At 32.1% G+C, this 7,891-nt stretch overlaps 1 pseudogene; it reads left to right on the forward strand.

The window, feature by feature from the left end:
* The first annotated feature begins 4,869 nt into the window (after positions 1-4,869).
* Positions 4,870-6,061, forward strand: LOC117216034 (annotated as a pseudogene).
* The last annotated feature ends 1,830 nt before the right edge of the window (positions 6,062-7,891 follow it).

Raw genomic sequence — 7,891 nt, forward strand, 5'->3', positions numbered from 1 at the left:
TGACTAATCGACGACACGAATCGTTCAATCCCTTATTTCTTTTGGGATAATAAGGGTAGTTAAGTTGAAGAGAACGCTGCTATTAACAGGTTATTATATATGTCGGAGATGAAAGGAAAACCGGAGCCTTCCCTTTGCAATTTTGAGGAAGCCTTCTAATGCTTTAGCCTAGATTTTATCATAACTGTAATTAAGCAATTGTCATTTGTAATTGTTTGACATTTGTGAAAGCGAAAGTGGGTTCGAGGTGACAACTGGTCGCCGAACGTAGCCACGGTCACGGGATAAACGTTTTGCCTGACGAAGGTGTGGATCGGTTGTATTGTTCTCCCTAGAAATCACATAGAATTGTACTTTAGAGATGCTGATATAATGGGACACACGTTGTATTAGGAATCAATCTCCAGACAGAAACAAGTCGTCCCATATAACGTAATACGTTATACCGTCATACCATATAACGTATTACGTTATAACGTTATAACGTTATACCATATAACGTAATACGTTATAACGTCATCCCATAAAACGTAATACGTTATAACGTCATACCATTTAACCTAATACGTTATAACGGCATACCATATAATGTATTACGATATAACGTCATCCCATATAACGTAATACTTTATAACGTCATACCATATAACGTATTACGTTATAACGTTATAACATATAACGTAATGCGTTATAACGTTATAACATATAACGTAATACGTTATAACGTCATCTCATATAACGTAATACGTTATAACGTCATACCATATAACGTAATACGTTATAAAGTTATATCATGTAAAGTAATACGTTATAACGTTATACCATATATCGTTACATATGTCACGACCGGCATACTTCAAATCCGACGGACTGACGATAGAGATAAAGCACTCGGCGACAATGTATATCGCTGAAGTGCCTAATGAACCATCAACATCCCAACGGTCCTTCCACCGAAGGTTCTAGAAGAAAGAGCACGTGGCAACGATCGCGGACGCCTTGCAAATGCATGGACGGTGGGGATGTTGAGGGATGACAAAAGAAAGTAATCGGATCCGATCGAAAGTAAAATCATAAGAGTCAGTCTTAGAAAGTCACGCCTAGAGTTCGGAAGTAGATTGTAAAGTGTATTGATGTTAGAAAAAAAATAAAGTTTTCTTTTTTTATTTTTTACCTCAAATTCCTTTTTTATTTTGTTATTTTACGTGACACATACATCGACACTCTGTGTTACCACAGATTTTATACGAAATAGTGAAATTGGAAATTGAATACTGTATTCAGAGTTAAAATATAATGCTATATGGAAATGAAATAGCATTTCAAAGACTTGATAGATTTCGTTAATAAAATAAAGCAAAATAAATCTTTAATTCACTCACTACGAATTTATGGTATTGATTAAAATCAATGAATGTAGAGTTACTTCCGATTAAGGGTACAACTGTTATAAATTAAGAGCATAATTACATTGAATTAATGGGAAAATGTTGTTATAAATTATTGGTATAACTGTTAAGAATTAATGATGTAATTGTTTTAGATTAATGGCTTAAATGTTATAAATTAATGGCTTAGAAGGTATAAATGAATAGCTTAAATGTTATAAATTAATAGTTTAAATGTATAAAATAACAGTTTAAATGTTGTACATTATTGGCTTAGATGTTGAAAATTAATAGCTTAAATGTTATAAATTAATGGCTTAAATGTTATAAATTAATGGCTTAAATGTATAAAATAATAGTTCAAATATTGTAAATTAATGGCTAAGATGTTGTAAATTAATAGCCTAAATGTTATAAATTAATAACTTAAATGTATAAAATAACAGTTAAAATGTTGTAAATTAATGGCTTAGATGTTGTAAATTAATAACTTAAATGTTATAAATTAATAGCACAAATGTTGTTGAGAATTGTGGATCTTTGAAGTCGAAATAATGTTATAAGAGCACTAAATTTATACTGAGGATTAATTTTAAAATAGTAATATATTTATTTCATGGACGATTTCTTATATATTCATCGATACACACTTGCACGCGTCTCAGCACTTTCTTCTATACCCGACTGTTAACCGACTGAACAGTTTACATTCATCTGTTTTCGAGACGCCGCGCACACACATACATCCACACGCTGATATTCACATACAAGTATCTCTACTACACATTTAACCCAGTCCAACACAGAAAATTATACATATCTCAACAAATGTTATAAATTAATAGTTTAGACGTTATAAATTAATTGCTTATATGTTATATATTAATGGCTTAAATGTTATAAATTAATAGCTTAAATATTATAAATTAATTTCTCAAGTATTGTAAATTAATGGCTTAGACGTTATAAATTACTAGTTACAATGTTGTTATTTGATATTTTTTTTTATTTACCTTATATTTAAATTCTTCTTGGATGTTCACTGTCCGGAATTTCAGGCACGAAAGAGCTCGCGCGCGACTTCCGCGTTCCTTATATATCTTGACAAGGTGTCGAGATGTCAATCAAACGTTAACGATCTCTTGACATAGCAAAGGACGGGTTTTCCATTATAATAAAATAAAATTGAACAATTTCTTAATTTTTATCGTAAATTGGCGCCTTCGACGATTTAATACGCTATCCATTTTTATCATTTTAATAGTTTCTACAAACTAAGACTAAATTCACACCTCCTTGATACTAGTTTTCGACTATCAATTAGTTTGAACAAAAAGGGAAAAGAGCCTAACGGCAGTCGATGATGTTACTGTGAAATATGTTATGGTATTTAAATAATCAGCCAGATAAAATTCATATTAATCATTATATTATATTATCGATATTCGTTCATTTACTCGTGCTAATTACAAAATAAAATGTTCTCTTTTCTTGAATAACACCTACATCACCGTCTGCGATATTTAAATTTCTTATTTAATGCTTATTTAAAAGTCAGGTACCTTTTTAATTCCTCTCAAGTTAAACGAGTAAATTTACTCGTTATAGTTGTAACATGAAATGGCTATTTTCTTCAATACCACTTGCATCGCTGTACGTGATACAAATATTAATTATGTATCGAATAATATGTACCAATTGGCTGTAATCGCGGTTAGGTATTTCTTCGTTTGATCTATCAAGAGATCTATTAGGCTATTAGCGAAAGACTTATTGATTCCTCAAAGATGTATCTTAACTTAAATCTTAAAGATTAACTAAATGATTATATTTGATTAGTATTCGACAGTGTCTATCATATTCAGCCATCTTCTTTTATAATTGATACTGCTCGGATCAATTATTTTATAATAAATTGCAGATTATGCCACGGTATATTATAAGATATTTGTCTATAGCTCTTTTTTTCTAATTCATTGATTTTATTATTAGTCTCGTTGGTTTTTCCTGTGAGTATCTGCTGTACGTACATTGGAAATACATAATGGATACGTACATTATATATATATTTTAAAATATAAAAATAAAAAATTAACAATACTATTATAAATATTGCTATTATAATTAATTAATAATAATTTAATTAGATAATTAAATTAAAATAATTTATAAATATTTAACGTAATAAAATAAAATTTTTTAATAAAAAATTGAAATTTTTTAATAAAATTGATAAAAATTGAATTATCTTGTATATAAGTATATATTAATATATAATTATTAATTTTAAATATATTAATTTTAAAATCTTTATACATATATTTAATTTTATAAAAAAAATTAAAATATAAATATAAATATTTTAACTTTGAATTGAAAAAAATGCATTATATATAATTAAATATTTATATATAAAAATTAATATAAATTATAAATATTTTATTATCTTGAGATATATAATTAAATTATTATTAATAATAGGTAATATTAATTTATAATTATTTATTTATTTATATATATATACGTCGGGTTTACATTAGAATTAGGGTTAGGGGCGTGAAACGAATCTTCGTTTGGGTTACACGTTGTCGTTATGCAATAGAGAAGACATTGACTAGTGCAAATACGATTACCATAGAACCGGACACATAACCGTGGTAATTAGATACTCGAGAGACTAATGACAATGATCCTAGGTTCAATAACGAATCCGCGGGCAACGGGACGGTAGTCCTACGTACTCGCAAAAAATCTAAGTCGGATTCTGTGTTAATATTCGCTGACCGTAAGGAGTTAATCCTTTTTTGTCGATGAGACTGCAAGAGAGAGAGACTTTCCGACCCGGTGATACCCCAGAGGAAAAATATGACGGGGTGTGTCTAAGGACACGAGATCATCGGATTTGTCGGGGACATCCTACGTTCGGAAAGTAAGGGAAATTGACGTTGCTGCTAATTGGCCAATCTCCATATCGGTAGTTAGAAAAGGATGCTAGCCGCCCTTGAGGGAGGGTTGCTAGTGGGAGACGTCGTTCGTGGAAAAATAGGTCTCTCCTGTCTTCCCGTAACTGGGACAAAGACTGTGTATCTGTTAAAGGATTTTAGGTAACTAGATATTAGTGTTTATGACGGTCCTCGGGCTAGCCGATCACGTACTGTGGAGACGCGTCGACATCTGGTAAACATCCTGCCCGGAGAATAGGATCTGCGTGTGGCGAGCTACGGGACAGAAACCGTTGGAATGTTTACTGCCATGTGCCGCTACAAATCTTTCTTTTAAGGAGAGCTATAGGATTACTTAATGCCTTTGTTAGATGGAGAGTTCGTCCCGTTGACCGTGTGACACCAATTACCTCTCAGAGAAAAGACATCGACTCCCGACTGTCGGACGCCAACGCCGCGACGCATCTTAGTCCCCATCAGAGATAAGGCCCCAACCCCGACTTTCGGACTCCTTGGAATCCACACCAAACCCGCCAACATCCCCAAGCCAGGGTGTATATAAGCCGAGACTTCACCCAGCCCGGGGAGTTCTCGTTCTAGTTGCTGTTCTTGTACAACACCCCTTTCTCTGTTCAACGTTATTCTACTGTAAGTGCCAAAGTCATAATAAAGTTCGATAAAAGAGAATTAATAGTTGGGCTACGACTCAGCTTTCTTTTCTCTCGCAACCCAAGTATCCATTTTACGTGACATTTTGGCGATCCGTGCCAGGATCCATCAACTTCAAGAAAACGAAATTACGCATTTCGGATGCGATCGACTGCAGATCAGCTCACTTTGCGTGAAAACGACTTCTACGGAAAGCGGACTACGGTCATCACCAAAACTGAAACTGGTCACGAAAAGAAGAATATTCAGGTAAAGAACTGGATTCTTTTAAATATTATCGTACTCGTCGCAATAGCTTCGCTAGTACAGACTCCAACAACAGTACAATAACCACTATGAGCAAAAAATCAGAAGACACATCTTCTGTTAGCCCTATGGCTACTGGTGTGGATCCAAGTATTCGGGCCATACTAGACGCTATGCAGAAGCAGAACGAAATCAAGTTAAGAAAACTGTTAAAGGAGACTATTAAAGCAGCGACTAGTCGGAGTTATCAGGGTAGTTTAGTTTCTAATAATTTGAACAAAAGCTTGGAGAAAACAGACGTTACTGTAGGAAATGAAGAAATGGTTTTGAAAGAATTTTCAAAAGAATTGCAGTCTAATGTAGAAAATTCCTATGAAAAGAAAGTATCAATTGACACCGCTTCACAGGATTATATTTTCATTAAAACAGACTTAATGTTTGATGTCAATAGCTCAACAGAATACCAGAAAGAGTCTGTGAAACGAAGGAAAGAAGATATTGCAGTATTGTATAATGATTTGTCACCATCTTCGTCACAAGATACTCAAAATTTACAAGAATGGTTTGACAAAAAAAGTAAAAGTTTAGGAGAAGCAGAAAAAGATCATAACAAGAAGGATAATATTTCAATGAGAAATATTTTGGACGGCGATACAAATAAAGAAAACCAAATTGAAACGAAGGAATTAGAAGCAGTTAGTAAATCAACTGCTGAAAATGATACAAAATCAGTAGACAACGTTGAACAAAATATATCATTAGAATCCATACAAAAAGCAAGAGTTAATGCTTACAATAATGAACATTTGCTTATAGAAGAAGACCAAATGATGTCAGCGAAAAATGCGTCTGACACTACAGAATCAAAAACTTCAGCAGGTCTTATGTCGAGAAATTTAGATGCTAATACACAAGAGAAGTCTTTAGAGAATAAAGATGACAAGAATCCATCTCCATCTATGTTAGATAGTAGTAAACGGAGCAGTCGTTATAATGTTGCTGCAAAGCCTGCTACTTCGCCAAAATTTGAAGAAATTGTTTATAATCAAACCAGACAATCAAACACAAATAAAATTTTGCTTTAAAGCGCTTTAAAGACGAAATTAATCGAAGGCAAGTCTGAAATAATTAATAAACAAAAGGCATCGGAAAATGTAGAAAATAAATTTGCCAAAGAAGAAAAAAGAGGTGTTAAACAAAAATCAATTTCAGATAGTGAAAACGAAACAACTGATACTCGTCAACGAAGGGAAGTTCTTTTAACGAACACAGCTAGTGATAGCGATAGGTATAAATCTGTAGAAAATGATAATGCAGTAACGGGTGTAATAGCAACTGATGAAGCGAAACATAGAGGCAGACCTAGGAGATCGGATAAAGTCGAAGTTAAAAAAGATGAAGATACAAGGAAGATCCTACAAAATGGGAAGGGTGGATTAGAAGAACAAAGAAAACTCGAAGAAGATACAAAAGAAGAAACTGCAGAGACAGAAGTCAATTCAAAAGGTATATTAAATAATAAGTGCGATTTACTTGATACCGAAAGAGCTATTGAAATTAATGATACGGTTCAAGATATGAAATTTACTGAAGGTAGAAGCCGCACTCAAAATGATATGGAAGATGTAGTAGAAGATTCACAAGAATTATCTAATAAAACTAAGTTATCAGAAATAAGGATTGCACTTAACAAAATTGAATATACAAAAACTATTTTACGGAATAAAAAGAATTCATTAGAAAGAGAAAGAGGAGTAAGGGAAAAGAAGAAAATGTACAGACAGAAATTATTTCAAAAAATATATCAGATGATAAATGTGATTTGCTTTAGAAAAAAAAAAATATTATCCACAAACTACATTAGGAATTTATCTATTTTAGTGAGGAGAAAGAGAAAGGATAGAGGAGTTGATCAATAGACTGTGGATTTTGAAGCGTTTATGAAAAACTTACAATTTTAATAAAATATTCAATGTGAAGTCTTTGTTATAATATTCAAATAAATAGATGAAAAAAAACTGAACTTGCATAATTACTCATGGCTTATTGATCAATCATGCGACTCGTTCAGAGGTAACTCGAGTTGTAAAGGCGACAATTTATTAAAAATGGTATATCTGACGTACGATGCATTTGCTCATGTTAAACTATTTAAATAAGTATAAAAATCACGCGAAAAAAATCTACTGAAAATAATGTTGAACTAGTTAATAATAATAAATCATATAGTGAAACACAAACCTTAAATCAAGATTTTAAGTTCAAAAAAAAAAAAGAAAAAAAAAGAAGAAAGAAGTTGATAAAATGACAGCAACATGTAGCAGCAAGCGAGAGAAAATAAGCCAAATTTCTAAAAGAAGAAACGATGCTCAAGAACTCGAAATTTCTCGAGTGGATATGCTAAACAACGAATTTAATGAACAGTTGAAAGAACGTGAAACAGCAATAGAAGACTTACATCAAATGTTAAAGCATCAATCGGAAATTCATAAAGTTACCTTAAATGAAGCAAGTTTGAAAATAGGAGAACTCTCTGATAAAATAAAATGTTTTAAAGGAAAAGATAGCCAGATACCGAAACGTAATGAATTACTCGAAGAAGAACAGAATAAATGGAGAAGTTTAGAAAAAATGATTACAGAAAAA

The sequence above is a fragment of the Bombus bifarius genome, unplaced genomic scaffold (assembly GCF_011952205.1).
Source record: "Bombus bifarius isolate JDL3187 unplaced genomic scaffold, Bbif_JDL3187 scf7180000010063_frag, whole genome shotgun sequence".
Taxonomy (NCBI): Eukaryota; Metazoa; Arthropoda; class Insecta; order Hymenoptera; family Apidae; genus Bombus; species Bombus bifarius.